Source organism: Sciurus vulgaris (assembly GCF_902686455.1).
Source record: "Sciurus vulgaris genome assembly, contig: HiC_scaffold_155_arrow_ctg1, whole genome shotgun sequence".
In the NCBI taxonomy this organism is placed as follows: Eukaryota; Metazoa; Chordata; class Mammalia; order Rodentia; family Sciuridae; genus Sciurus; species Sciurus vulgaris.
This window is the reverse complement of record NW_027632898.1, coordinates 622,681-637,470: the sequence shown is the minus strand read 5'-3', so window position 1 is coordinate 637,470 and position 14,790 is coordinate 622,681. Positions and strand designations below refer to the sequence as shown.

The 14,790-nt window shown below is 52.4% G+C and overlaps 1 pseudogene across 1 annotated transcript in view; it reads left to right on the top strand.

The window, feature by feature from the left end:
- The window catches only part of LOC306652249 (putative RNA-binding protein 19), a 58,231-nt pseudogene extending 47,280 nt beyond the window's left edge, over positions 1-10,951 (top strand). Inside the window, exon 12 of the transcript in view lies at positions 10,806-10,951. The product of the transcript in view is annotated as a putative RNA-binding protein 19 (transcript). The remainder of the gene's footprint in view (positions 1-10,805) is intronic.
- Positions 10,952-14,790: the final 3,839 nt, after the last annotated feature.

Here is a 14,790-nt window from a genome sequence, read left to right as displayed (position 1 = left end):
CCTGGAAAGGGAGGCAGTTTTCAGCTTAGGAAGTGGTTTTTATGCCCTGTAGGGGTTTGGACTGCAGCCTGGTTGGAACCACCGAGGGTTTTAAGCAGATGCTTCTGTGCATGCATGAAGTTAGATGTCCCTTGCCTCTGTCTGCTCTGGCAGCAGGTAAACCAGGCTGCAGGGACACTGCCACTCCGGGAACCTGCCCTTGCCCCTGAGAGCACCTTGCCACCCATTGTTGAAGTTGGAAGCAGCTCTTGGGGTGTCCACTCTCCTTTCTGGAGCCTGCCATCCAGCCAGGCATTGGGGAGAGCTATCTGAGGTGGTATCTGGTCAGCTAGGTGCAGCAGGATGAAGCCACGCTCGGCCTGGGACTGGTGTGAAGGATGGTTGGGTGCAGGTGGGTTTGCAGCAGCAGGTCATACTGCTAACCCTTGAGGGGCACAAGGAGAGATGGTGGGTAGATCTCGTGCAGAACTGGCACATGGGGGGCCAGCAGTGCTGGGTTCTTGGCACCAGCATGTGCCCCCCTCCCTCAATTCCAGGTCAGCATTTCCTGTGGGCTGAGCCCATGGGCACAGAGGCCAGGAGCATGTGCTGCTCTTGGCAAAGACCAGCCTCCCAGGCAGTATTGCCCTGCCGTGTCGGAGGCTGGGTGAGCTCCTCTTTCTCAGGAGTATGTTTGATACTCAGGTACAGATGCCACTAGCCCACTGCCCACAGCCTTCTGCCCCCAAACAACAGCTCTCTGCTCAGAGAGCAAACTGACAGTCACCATGGGACAGGACTGCCTGTCCCCTGCATTTCCAAGCCATGTTTGGGCTGTTCACAAGGTTCCCTAGTGCACCTGGCCCTGGGTCCTTCAGCCTCTGAAAAGAAACACCCTTGCAGAGCTCTGAAGGGGAGGCAGAGATGCACTTAGAGACTTTGTGCTTAGGGGTGCTCCATGGGACTCCCCAGCATTATCCCTCTACATTGACACACACACACACACACACACACACACACACACACACACACAGTCAGGAAGCAGCACCCCTGGAGAGGCTGCTGTTGCTCTTGCCCTCTGACCTCCTGTTGCCTTAGAGTGGGGAACCAGTCAGAGCCAGGGCACCTTCACTTCCCTGTCAGAACTTTAGACCTGAAATCCAGGAGCCAGATCCAAGGGTCAGAAATGCATACAGTAGGCAGCCCTGGGTGCTTGCGATGCCACATGGAGGCAGGGCCGTCCAGGTAGAAGCTCCTTCTGGAGAACAGTGGTCATGTCAGTTCCCCCTCCCTCATTATGGTGGGATCCTATTAGGAATTTATTTATCACATCAGTCATTTGTTAATTAATAGTGGCATTGAATTCACTGGGACAACTAGTCATAAACGGCAAGCCTGGAGCTGAGGCCATGTGGGGGCTGGAAAGGGAACTGGAAAGGATCCAAAGCCGAGTCCTGGCTCACTCTGTGCTCCCTCTCATGGTGGGTCCCCTGTTCCAGGAGTGCTGCTTTCTGTGGGGTTTGAATTTGTGGAGTACCTGAAGCCAGAGCAAGCCCAGAAAGCCCTCAAGCAGCTGCAGGTAAGCAGGCTGTGAGGCAGGGCTCATGCTGGGGGCCCATCACCTCTGACTGGGGGCAACCCCTGATCTCTAATCCTGCTGGGCCCATCCTTCACCAGTTTTCCAGGGGACAATGCCCAAGCAATGAAGACCCCTCAGCCCTCCATAGCCTCTTTCATTCACTTACTCCACCCACACACTTAAGTTGTGGGCCTAGTTTGTGACAGCACTGTGGTAGGCCTTGGGAGACCCTATCTCTTTCTGGTGGGGAGATGGGCACTGGAGCCATGAATTAATACAAGACAAGATCATGCTGAATGCTCAGTCACATGACTTCAGAAGTGGGGCTGCCTTAGGCTGGTGGGCAAAGGGGAACCCCTGAGGTGAAGATGACTGAGGTGACACCTGCCCACACGAAGTCCCCTGCACAGAGACCTCAAGGTAAAGCTGTCCAGGAGCAGGGGATGGCATATGCAAAAGGCCTGTGTCAGGGACTTGAGGGAGTTGGAGGAATAAGCCCCGAGGGCAGCTGGCACAGCAGTGTGTGGCAGGCATCAGGATAGGTGGAGGTGTTTAGGACTGGATTTGCAGGTCACTTAAGAGACTGGATGTCAGCCTGAAGACCAGGCGAGACTGTCGGAGGGCTGGGATCACATGGGGAAGTGTCTCATTTGTGCTTCAGGACAGTTTCCAGCCCCTGTGTGGAGATGAGATGGGAGGAGGGTGGACAGGAAACCCTCAGTGGCCAGAGAACAGTATCGTGGGCCAGGGATGGGCAGCAAACATGGTGGGAGGTGCTGGAGAGTATTTGAATGTAGATTGAATGTCCTGTGCAGATGGAGGAGACAGCCTTCTTGCTGAGTCCTAAGTCCAGGGATAAATGGGACCCTTAGCAGGAGGAGGGAGCCATCACCACAGGAAGCACATGTCCAGGGATCTGTACCACTCACGGGGAGCTGACCTCACTGTCAGTGACCACATCTCCCTTACTGAGGCCCATGTGCCAGGTCCTGCCAGTGCAGGGAAGAGGGAAGAGCACTTCCTTGTCTTTGGTTAGACACCGGAACTCCCCACTGTGTCACCAGCACTGTGTGCTGTCAGCTCAGACATGGCTTCTCAGACCCTGTGGTCATCTTCCTCTTGCACTCAGGTCATGGTTAAATTCAACTCCTGAGCGCACTGCTCAGCCCTAGCTGTGTGCACCTGTGTGCCCATGGCCACCGAGGATTGCTTATGCAGACCCACCTGCCTGTATTTTCTGGGAGGTTGGAGGGACTTTTGAGGTATTTCACTCAGATGCCAGCTTCACTCCCAAGGGCCACTGCTTTAGGTGCAGGGCACTGGGATGGGGATTTTGCGAGCTGCAGACTAGATAACAAGCTCTCTGCAAGCCACACCAGAAGGGCCCCTGAACCTTCAGATGCTTTTAAACAGTGACCAAGACTGTGCCCTTGAATGCTGTAAAATTAAAGGCTGCCACAGGGTTCAGGCAGAATTTGGAGGCTAGGTCTCTGTGACCACTGGTTGCTGCCTGGCTCTCACCCTGACTTATTGGGGAATGCCCTTCTGTGCCTGCTGTCCCATCCCCTCAGCATGGCCTCTGTGAGTTCGAACTCTGTGAGCACAGCCTCTGTGAGCTCAGCCTCTGAGTAAGGACTCTGTGAGATTGGCCTCTGTAAGTATGGCCTCTGTGAGCAAGGTCTCTGTGAGCATGGTCTCTGTGAGAACAGCCTCTGTGAGCATGGCCTCTGTGAGCTTGGAATCTGTGAACTTGGAATCTGTGATAACATTCTCTCTGAGCAAGGCCTCTGTGAGCTCAGCCACTGTGAGGTCAGCCTCTGTGAAAATGGCCTCTGTGAGTAAGTCATCTGTGAACTCAGCCTCTGACCTAAGCCTCTGTGAGTTCAGCCACTGTGAGCTAGGCCTCTGTGAGCTCAACCTATGAGAACGGCCTCTATGTGCATGGCCTCTGTGGACAAGGCCTCTGTGGCAAAGTCCTCTGTGAGAAGGGCCTTTGTGAGTTCAGCCTCTGTGAGTATGGCTTCTGTGAGCTCAGACTCTGTGAGAATGGCCTTTGTGAGCAGGGCCACTGTCAGCAAGGCATCTGTGAGCTCTGCCTCTGTGAGGAAGGTCTCTGTGAGAAAGGGCTCTGTGAGCACAGCCTCTAAGAGCAAGGCCTTTGTAAGCAAAGCCACTCTGATCATGGCCTCTGTGATCACAGCCTCTGTGAGAACGGCCTAAGTGGGCAAGCCCTCTGTGAGGAAGGCCTCTGTGAGCTCACCCTCTCTGAGCTCTGCCTCTATGAGCAAGACCTCTGTGATCATAGCCTGTGTGAGAAAGCCCACTGTGAGCTCAGCCTCTGTGTGCATGGCCTCGGTGATCACAGCCTCTGTGAGCAAGGCCTCTGTGAGTTCGTCCTCTGTGAGCATGGTTACTGTCAGCTCAGCCACTGTGACCCTGGCCTCTATGAGCAAGGCCTCTGTGAGCTCATGCTCTTCGAGGATGGCCTCTTTGAGCTCGAGGCATCTATGAAAATGGCCTCTATGAGCACAGCCTCTGTGAGCAAAGTCTCTGTGACTACAGCCTCAGTTAGCATGGCCTCTGTGAGCTGAGCCACAGTGAGGTCAGTCTTTGTGAGCTCGGCCTCTGTGAGCTCAGTCTCTGAAAATGGCCTCTATGAGCATGGCATCTGTGAGCAAGGCTTCTGTGGCAAAGTCCTCTGTGAGCACGGCCTGTGTGAGAAAGCCCTCTGTGAGTCCAGCATCTGTGAGCAAGTTCTCTGTGAGCTTGGCCTCTGTGAGCAATGCCTCTGAGAACACAGCCTGTGTGAGAAAGCCCTCTGTGAGTTCAGCATCTGTGAGCAAGTTCTCTGTGAGCTTGGCCTCTGTGAGCAATGCCTCTGAGAACACAGACTGTGTGAGAAAGCCCTCTGTGAGTTCGGCCTCTGTGATCATGGTCCCTGTGAGGTCAGAATCTGTGAGCTGGTCCTCTGTGACTATGACCTCTTTGAGCTCAGCCTCTGTGAGCACCACCTAAGTGAGCAAGCACTCTGTGCTAGGCTTCTGTGATTACAGACTCTGTGAGCAGGGCCTGTGTGAGCAAGGCCTCTGTGAGCTCCGACTCAGTGAGCAAGCCCTCTGTGAACCCAGCCTATGTGAGCTCTGCCTCTGTGAGAATGGTATCTTTGAGCTCGGCCTCTGTGAGCACTGCCTATGTGAGCAAGCCCTCTGTTCCTCGGCCTCTCTGAGCTAGGCTTCTTGGAACACGGGCACTGTGAGATTAAAATCTGTGGGCAAGGCCTCTGTGAGCATGGTCTGTGTGAGAAATCCCTCTGTGACCTCGGCCTCTATGAATACGGCCTCTCTGTTCATGGCCTCTGTGAGCAAGGTCTCTGTTAGACAGCCTCTGTGAGCATGTCCTTTGTGAGCAAGGCCTCTGTGACCATGGCCACTGTGAGCTCGGACTCTGAGCAAGCCCTCTGTGAGGAAGGCCTCTGTGACCACATACTCTGTGAGAATGCCCTGTATGCGCATGGCCACTGTGATTATGGACTCAGTGAGCGAGGCCTCTGTTAGCTTGGCCTCTTTGAGCAAGGTGTCTGTGAAAAAGGCCTGTGCAAGCACAGCCTCTGTGAGCAAGGCCTCTGTGAGCAAGGCCTCTGTCACAGGCCTCTGTGAGTATGGCCTCTGTGAGCATGGCCTGTGTGAGAACAGCCTCTGTGAGCAAGCCTTCTGTGTACTAGGCCTCTGTGAACTCGGCCTCTATGAGCTCGGACTCTGTGGGCAAGACCTCTGTGAACTCGGCTCCTGTGGGCAAGGCCTATGTGAGCAAGGTCTGTGTGAAAAATGCCTATGCGAGCACAGCTTCTGTGAGCAAGGCCTGTATGAGACTGGCCTCTGAGAAAGGCCTCTGTGATTTTGGCCTCTGTGAGAATGGCCTTTGTGAGCAAGGCCTCTTTGAGCTTGGCCTCTGTGAGAACGGCCTCTATGAACATGGCCACTGAGAACATGGACTCTGAGCAAGGTCTCTGTGAGTACAGCCTCTGTGAGAATGGCCTATGTGAGCAAGCCCTCTGTAAGGAAGGCCTCTGTGAACAAGGCCTCTGTGAGCAGGCTGTGTATGACAAAGGCCTCTGTGAGAACAGTCTTTGTGAGCAAGGCCTCTGTGAGCTCAGCTTCTGTGAGAACAGCCTCTATGCACAGGGCCACTGTGAGCAAGGACTCTGTGATCATGGTCTCTGTGAGCACGGCCTCTAAGAACAAGGCCTGAAGGAGCCTGGCCTCTGTGAGCCAGGCGTATGTGAGTGTGGCCACTGTGAACACGGACTCTGTGAGCAAGGTCTCTGTGAGAAATGCCTCTGTGATAACAGTCTCTGTAAGCAAGCACTCTGTGAGGAAGGCCTCTGAGAGCAAGGTATCTTTGAGCAAGGTCTCTGTGTACAGAGCCTCTGTCAGCAAGGCCTCTATGAGCACAGCCTCTGTAAACAAGCCCTCTTTGAGGAAGCTGTCTGTGAACAAAGCCTCTGTGAGAATGGTCTCTATGAGAATGGTCGTTGTGAGCATGGCCTCTGTGAGTACTGCTTCTCCGAGCATGGTCTGTGTGAGAACGGCCCCTGTGAGTGTGTCCTTTGTGAGTATGGACCCTGTGAGCTCGGCCTCTGTGAGCCCAACCTATGTGAGCAAGCGGTCTGTGTGCTAGGCCACTGTGAGCATGGCCTCTGTGAGCTCAGACTCTGTGAGCAAGACCTCTGTGAGTTCTGCCTCTGTGCAGTCTACATTTGTGAGCAAGGCCTCTGTGAGGCCGGCCTGTTTGAGACAGCTCTCTTTGACCTCGGCCTCTGTGAGAAAAGCCTCTCTGCACACAGCCACTGTGTGCACAGACTCTATGAGCAATGTCTCTGTGAGCATGGCCTCTGTGAGCAAGCCCTCTGTTAGCTCGGCCTCTGTTAGCAAGGTTTTTGTGTGAAAGGCCTCTGAGAGCACAGCCTCTGTGAACAAGTCCTCTATGAGCAATGCCTCTGTGAGCACAGCTTCTGTGAGCTTGGACTCTGTAAGCAGGGACTCTGCAAGCAAGGTCTCCATGACCAAGTTGTCCGTGAGCAAGGCCTCTGTGAGCCTGGCTTCTGTGAGAACAGCCTCTATGTGCACAGCCTCTGTTAGCATGCCCTCTGTGAGGAAGGCGTCTGTGAGTACAGCCTCTCTGAAAAAGGCGTCTTTGAGCACGGCCTCTGTAATCAAGCCCTCATTGTGGAAGGCCTGTGTGAGCACAGCTTCTATGAGAACAGCCTCTGAGAATGGCCTTTGTGAAAACTGCCTCTGTGATCATGGCCTCTGTAAGCTTGAACTCTGTGAGCAAGACCTCTGTGAGCAAGACCTCTGTGAGTTTGGCCTCTGTGAGAATGGCCTCTATGTGCATGGCCACTGTGAGCATGAACTCCGTGAGCAAGGTCTCAGTGAGTATGGCCTCTGTGAGTAAGCCCTCTGTGAGGACAGCATCTGTGAGCAAGGCCTCTGTGAGCAAGGTGTCTGTGAAAAAGACCTCTGCGAGCACAGCCTCTGAGCATGGCCTGTTTGAGAATGACCTCTGTGAGTTCATCCTCTGGGAGCTCAGACTCTGTGAGCGAGGTCTCTGCAAGCAGAGCCTCTGTGAGCAAGGCCTCTGTGAGTTTGATTTCTGTGAGAATGGCCTTTGTGAGCAAGGCTTCTGTGATCACGGCCTGTGAAAATGTCCTCTTTGACCTTGGCCTCTGTGATCTCGGTCTCTGTGAGCAAGGCCTCTGTGAGAATGGTCTCTATGTCCTTGGCCATTGTGAGCACAAACTCTATTAGCAAGGCCTCTGTCGACACAGCCTCTCTGTGTACGGCCTCTGTGAGCATGGTCTGTGTGAGAATGGCCTCTGTGAGTTCATCCTCTGTGAACAGGGCCCCTGTGAGCCTCTGTGAGCTCGGCCTCTGAGCATTCCTCTAAGAAAGCCCTCTGTGAGCTTGGCCCCTGTAAGCAAGGTCTCTGTAATCATGGCCTTTGTGAGCAACCCCTCTGTTATCTAGGCCTCTGTGTGCAAGCCCTCTGTGAGCCCAGCCTATGTGAACACAGCCTCTGTGAACACCACCTGTGAGACAGTCCTCTGTGAGCTCAGCCTCTGTGAGCACAAACTCTTTGAGCAAGGCCTCTGTGAGCACGGTCTCTGAGAAAGCCCTCTGTGAGCTTGGCCTCTGGGAGCAAGATCTCTGTGATCACAGCCTCTTTGAGCAAGCCCTCTGTGAGCACTGCCTCTGTGAGCACAGCCCCTGTGAGATTGGCCTCTGTGAGCCCAGCCTCTGTGAGCTCATACTTTGTGAGTACCACCTCTCTGATCTTGGCCTGTGTGAGCACCGCCTATGTGAACAAGGTCTTTGACAGCACAGCCTCTGTGAGATCGCCCTCTGTGAGCAAGGCCTCCATGGGCTCTTTTTCCTTCATAATGAAGAGAAGCATAGATGACACAGCAAATGTGTGTTGTGGGTTGGGAAACCAGTCACAGGTTGACCAGGGTTCCCTGCTGGCTGTGGAGGCCAACCTGTTTCCAGGACCTTTTGCCTTGGAACTCCTGAGCTGAGTGGCCATCACACTGCCCCTGCTCACTTGCTTTCATCTCGTGCTGCAGGATGGGAAGGGAAACTCTTTAACCACCAGAAGGGGAGGGAGCCTGGATGACATTCAACTTCCTTCTGAGCAAGAGTAGTGTAGAGAAGCATCACAGTGAGCGCCTGTCAGCACCAGGACACAGCCACACTTCTCTGTACCATAGGAGGAATGTGCCTTGCTGACTGAATGTCATAGAAATCAAAGTGCAGTTCAAGGCACTGGATTCAGCTGCACCCTGCCACTCCTGTGACTTGGAGAACACAGCGTAGAGCCAGCAAGGAAAGGGTGTCCATACCAGGCAGGCCTCAGAGTGTTGTCTGGGCCTGGATCTGTGTTTGTATAACTGTTTCTAGAATTGTATAGTCAGAGTGGAGTGAGGTGTTTGGGGAGGCCTTCAGCTTATGCAGTGTAGATTCTCCTGCAAGAAAAAAGAATAAAGTATTCACATAAAATAATCCTTGAAAAAGCTTCACAAGAGAGGCCTGTGGTTTCAGCTCCATGGCCCTGGATGTGCCACCCTGTGGAGCCTCTGTGCTGTGTTGAGCAGCAGCAGACTCCCTTGGCTTCTTTCTCGCCTAGCTCAGTGAGCCCTGCAGGACTCAGGCTGCCTGTGGCCACTCTTGGCCCATGTGATTCCCCAGGCAGGACTCAGCTTTGAGCCCTCAGCCGCCACAACCCACTCAGTTTGCAAGAAGGAGTTGTCTCCTTTCCGGGAGAAGATTTGAGGCTATAAGCCACTTTCTGGACAAGGTGCACACTGATGGACCATGGGAGGCAGATGGCGGGAAGAGACAGGAGCAGGCCACACCTGTGCAGGTGCACAGGTACCCGGCTCCCAGAATCACTCATATTTAATCCACTTGCAGGAAGCATTTTCCCATGTGGGGATGCAAGGTCCTTATAGAACTTTAGAGAAGGCAGGAAGCAAACCAAAGAAAGCAGATGGTAGGTATCAGGTGGGCGTGGTAGGGAGAGTGACCAGGGGACATGGGTGGCCAGCTGAAAATGTCCAATATGCCCCGGTCTCACCCTGCTCTGTCCCTGAGTGGGCATGCTGTCCAGGTGCTCCCCTGGAGCATAGATTCAGGGACCTAAGCCCATAGAACTACACTAGGATGCTGGGGCCCTGGGACCATGTCTGGAGGGCCTCAGTTGATGGAGGCATGAAGCAGTGCAAGGCCGATCCCTGGTGCTGGTCCTGGACAATCCTTAGTGACTGCTGGCTGCCCTTGCCAGGGGTGCTTCCCTCTCTGCTGGACACCAGCCCCTGCCAGGACCTGGACCTATGGCAGGACTAATCTGGCCCCAGATGGGGCCAGGTGGGAAATGGGAGCTCAGAAGGTCAGGTGAAGAAGAGAGAAGGAGGATTGGCCAGCCCTCCTGCCCAGAGAAGACGAGCCCTGCCAAGAACACAGAGCCCCGAAACTGCTGGGCATGGAGGCAGAGAGCATGCCCAACACTGGTGCAGGGAGTGGGTGTCACCAGGGATCTTGGGGAGCGCCTGCCCTGGGCCCAGCTGTGGCTGGCATGTCTGTCCCCCAGAGTCCTGAGATGTGCCCTCTGTATGGGTGAAAGGAGAGGTTGGGCCTCTGGAAAAGTCTGAGTTTGTGCTGAGACCAGAAATGACAGATGCACAGTGATGGCCTGGGGAGGTGTCCTGCCAGATCCCAGTGGTGCCGGGGAAATCAACACTGACCTCACTGCTGGGGAGCAATAGCCACATGGTCACTCTCACCTGTGAGCATGTGAGCTCTCTACCAGGGAAGGTGGATAGACCTGTGTTCACCCACACTGGGATATGCCAGGGATCTTGGTGCAGGACCTCAGCCTCAGCTCAGCAGAAGCCATCTGGGCACTGCCTTGGGCTCCAGCTGGCTCAGTAGAGGGGCCCAGCAAACTGTGGCAGGTGCTCTGCCCCTCCCTGAAGCTCCTGCCTGCCCACAGACACTAGGACTCCTGTGGCCCCAATGCCCAGATGCCTCACGTCTGCATGGGCTCCCCCTCGGTACCTATGCATCTTAACACTAGTCAGCCGCCATCAAAGCACATCCCACCTGACACTTGCTTACTACCATCTGTGGGCTGCTTTGCTAGGCAGGATCTCAAGCATCATTATGAGAAGTGAGTTTTAGCAGATACAGGCGAACAGACAGGTGGAGGCCAAGGTGCCCAGCACCATGCCTGCAAGATCAGCTTGGATGGGAAAGCTTCCTCTGCACTTGACTCTCAAGCCGAGCCACCTCTCAGACTGTCCCTGTTCTGGATGCTTCTGTGCAGCCTCCATTATGACTATGTTAGACATGACTTCTTCACTTGGAAGAGGAAGTGCAGGGTGGCTCAATAACAAAGTTCATTTATACAAGATGACATGGAGATCACAATGTCTGTGAATTCGAGTCCTGCTTTTTTCACTTAGGATTATGCCATGAGCATGTCCCCATGTCATTAGATGCTTTACTACAGGGACTTTGGATTTATACAGAGGCCCTTTAGGTAAATGTAGTCACTACTTTTAAAATGACTCATTTAAAACCACTGTCTCGATGAACACTCCATTGTTTTCCCCAGGTTTGGTTTTAAAACTTACAATTCACATTCTTGGTGGTCCAATTCTTAGTGTGTGTCTGTTTGATTGTTTCCTCAGGAGAAAAGTCAGGAGTTAGAATTGCTGGTCCAAAGGAGGTAAAGGTCTAAGATATGCCTGATACATGGAAGATCTGCTCTTCTGAGATTTCACACAAAAGGACATACTCATCAGAAAGGTACGGAAATAATGCTTAATTCCTAGCAACAGCTAACAACCTGAGTGTTTTATTTTGTTTTGTTTTGGAAAATCTGCCTTTTTTTTTTACCATTTAAAGAATGACACCTGGTTTAGGTTGTGTTCTCTTGTAGACAGTGAGGATGAACCGTTCTCATATGGTGACAGGGTGCTTATTAGTCTTTTCTGAATTGCCTATTTGTATCCATAATACTTTCTTTCATGGAGATAACCTTTTTTCTATTGATTTGCAAGTACTCTTTACATATTGAGAAAATTAACAGCCTTTGGATACTGCATGTTTTAAGTATTTTCCCCAACTTATTATTCTCTCCTATTTTTTAACATGAAAATGGTATGAAATTTTTAGGTTGCCAAATCCATCAAATTTTACCTTAGTGTGTCTACGTTGATATCATGTTTACAGAAATCCATCTCCACACCAGATACGTATGTATAAAATATTCTCTCCTTAGTTTCTTATGATTTTGCTGTTGTAGTAATTCATCTGGAGTCTGTATAGATATGTGGTGTTCTACATGTCCAATGTATTCATCTGTTTACAGTTGAGCAGTTATTCTGGTTCAGTCTGTCTCCACTGATTTAAGGTGCAAGTGGCCTTACACTAAAGGGCTGCACAGTCTGGTTTTATCTTTGCCTGCTCTGTTGAACTCTGCCTTGTCTCTGGCACTGACTCAGGCTTCCTGTTTCCTTACCCTGGTGAACTTCCACATCTCACTTCATATACATTAGTGAAGTTCACAAAACTATGCAGGAAGATTTTTTTTGTGTGTGTGGGAATTTTATCTGGTTTGCTAGTCAATTTGGGGCGAACTGACATCCTTACAGTATATGTTGAATTGTTCATCTAGGAAAAGAAAGTGCTTTTATTTGGTTTGTTTCCTCAGTAAATATATTGCTGGATAAAGGGTATTTTTCCTCATGTTTATTGACTTTTATTTTTATGTCATGTGGTTATTCTGAACAGCTTTCTAATTATTGCTGATGTATAGAAATACATTATATTCATAATAGTATTATTTTGCTGCTGACTGTCTACCTTGGCACCACAGTTCACATTTCTTGGCTCTTTGTGATTTGCTGTTTGAGTCAGGGGCAGAGGAGAAAACCTTCCTGTTGCCAATAACAACAGTGGCTCTTCTTTCCAACTCGTGGGTTCCAGATGAGGGTGGGTGACAGGAATGAGGGTCACATGCTGACTTTGCTCTTTGCAAGGTGCCCACAAAGCTAGGGAAGCACTGACCACTGATTCTCCATCTGGGGCACAGGTCCCTTGTGAAGTTTGGTGGTTTTGGGTACCAGGATTGAAGCAGGGAGTAGTATACCACTGAGCCACATCCCTGGCCCTTTGATTTTGAGGCAGAGTCTCCCTGAACTTGCAGTCCTCTTGCCTAATCCTCCCATGTTGCTGGGATTGCAGGCATGTGCCACCACACCCAGCCCTGTTAAAGCTTTAAATACATATTTGGTTTCTGTCCATCTCCACTGGACTTTCCAGCCATGGCTCACTAGTACTCCTCGACGTTCTTCTGGTCTTTCTCTATCTCTAAATGCATATGTATTTTCACTCTAGGACTTGAAATGTGTAAATTTGAAGTCTAGTTTCTCTGGTGGCCATACTTGGTGTTTCTAAGATCTGAGCTCTGCTGGAGTTCTCTGCCAACATCAGGACTAGCTCTCACTGTGCAAGATCAGGGAGGACCGTCCTCCCTCACTGGAAATGCTCTAGAACATATCAAGTGAGGTCTGGGGCTTTACAGCAGTAAAGAACCAGTAGGGGTTCCTCAGCGTGGGGGAAGCTTTTCAGTCAGTGGTGAAACTGCGTGTATGGTTGCACACCTGTGCCAGGAGCACCCCTGCTGTGTTCCTCACTCAGGTCCCGTGGGTTCATGGTTGCACTCTGTGACTGTTTAGAAAGGCCTTGCTGTCTTTCTGAGTGATTCGTGTCTGGCACAGGGTCCTGCACTAAAGGCTGCACCCACACACACTCTGAGGGATCTGGGTCCACATGTCTCAGGCTTTGGTTCGTGTGCCTCAGTGACCGTCTGGGAACCTCCATTTCAGCTGATGTGCAGTTTACCCTGAATGCTCCAGCACCTGCCAGGGAGACTCGCCACACTGCGTGAGTCTCACAGGCTTCTGGTCACTGTGGGAGCTCTCTGCACTTTCTGCTCTTGATGCGTCTAACAGAGCTTCTCTCTGAATTGCCCTGGCCTTCAGCAAGCCCCAGGAAGGGATCCCAGATCTGCAGTGAGCTTTTCTACTGCCAGTGGGCTCTGCTTGCTTCCATGGAGACCTCAGTCCCCAGCTAGCTTTGTGGTTTCTCTGAATCCTCCCGTGTCCCATCTTCCTGTTCCCTGCCAGTCCTTACCCAGGTGTCTTCTGGGTAGTCTTCCTCTTTACCCCGTCTCCTCTCTTGGTTCCCTGCAGCCTGAGTTCTGAGCATTCTCACTGAAGACATGAACGAAATGCCTTCCGTTTTCTTCAGCCTTCCACAGAGGGTGCTGTTCCTCTGAACCCTGTTCTTCATGCTTGATGAGACCTGGCCCTTTGCCTGTGTGGCTGTGTAGCTCTGCCACCTGTGCTGGGTTCTCCTCTCATTGCAGATCCTGGTCAGGAAAGGTAGCCAGTGGTGCCCTTGCCAACAGCCATGGGGTCTGTGGCCAGGTTTTACACATTTTCCCTGGCAGGTGTCCAGCTGGCTGGATCTGTGTCAGGTGTGAGGCTAGCCTGCTGCTCTCTTAACTACATTCCTGGATACATTGGAAAGCCATCTGTCCCTCTTCCCTTCCCTAAAACAATGTGGGAACCGCTCAGCCACTGGAGCCTGAGCTCTGCCCACCACCTTCTACTGCTGGCCAATGCACCCTTGGGTCAGGGAGCCCAGGAGGGGTGCAGAAAGTGACCAGGAGAACCTGCTTCTGAGAGGGTTCCAGGGCAGCAGGTGGAAGGTGGCAGGAGAGGGCTCTTGAGGGTCTTCCCGGGGCACTGCTGGCCTTCCTGACCTCAGTGCTCTGCTGCATACCAGACCCCATCGTTATTCATCATGGGCCAGTCCATCCTGAGTTCTTCCTCCTTGCCTTGGTCAGCAGTGACCCCCAAGGTCAGGAGGAGCCAGGCACTTCCCAGCCCACATTACTTCCTCAGCCCTCACAGCGATCCTGTCATCCAAAGATGGGGTGTCTCCTGTGGTCCACAGCCTAACCACTTTTCTGTTTTTCTCTCCTTTACTAATTATTCTGCAGGCAGAAGTTTTCAGCTGGTACAAGAGAATAAACTCTCTAAAATAAGGTGGCCATGTGCCTCTGGAATGCCCCTTTATTTTAGCAGAGAAAACGGCAACAGCAATCATGGCCTTGCTGGCTCAGGGCAGAGGGGCAGCTCTGACCCCATGCTGGGTCTCTTCCGTGTCTCTATGGCCATGTAGCTGTTTCTTGTATTCCTCTTGCCCATCCAAGGTCCCATCCTGGGCCTGGTCATCTTGATCCTCAGAGGCAGCCTGTTTTTCAAAGGGAGTTTGTTCCTGGCCCACTATGATCTCCTGTGCTCTGCTGGCCCACCTGCCCCAGGCCAGCTTCCTCCTGGCCATGGGCAGCTGTGGTCCACAGCTCTGCCCTGGCCTCAGGGCATGACTCAGCCCCTGGCTGCACTGGCACACCCACCGACAGCCCTCCTTGGGCCAGGCCCTGCAGCCTCCATTCAGCCTGCCTTTCCCCTGGACCTTGCTCCCAGCTGCTCAGGACTCAGCCTGAGCACTCAAACTTTGCCTCAGGCTACAACAAGCCAAGCCAAGATGAGCTCCCTGAGGCAGAGGCCAGCAGAGGAGGGAAAGGCAATGTGTTTTTGG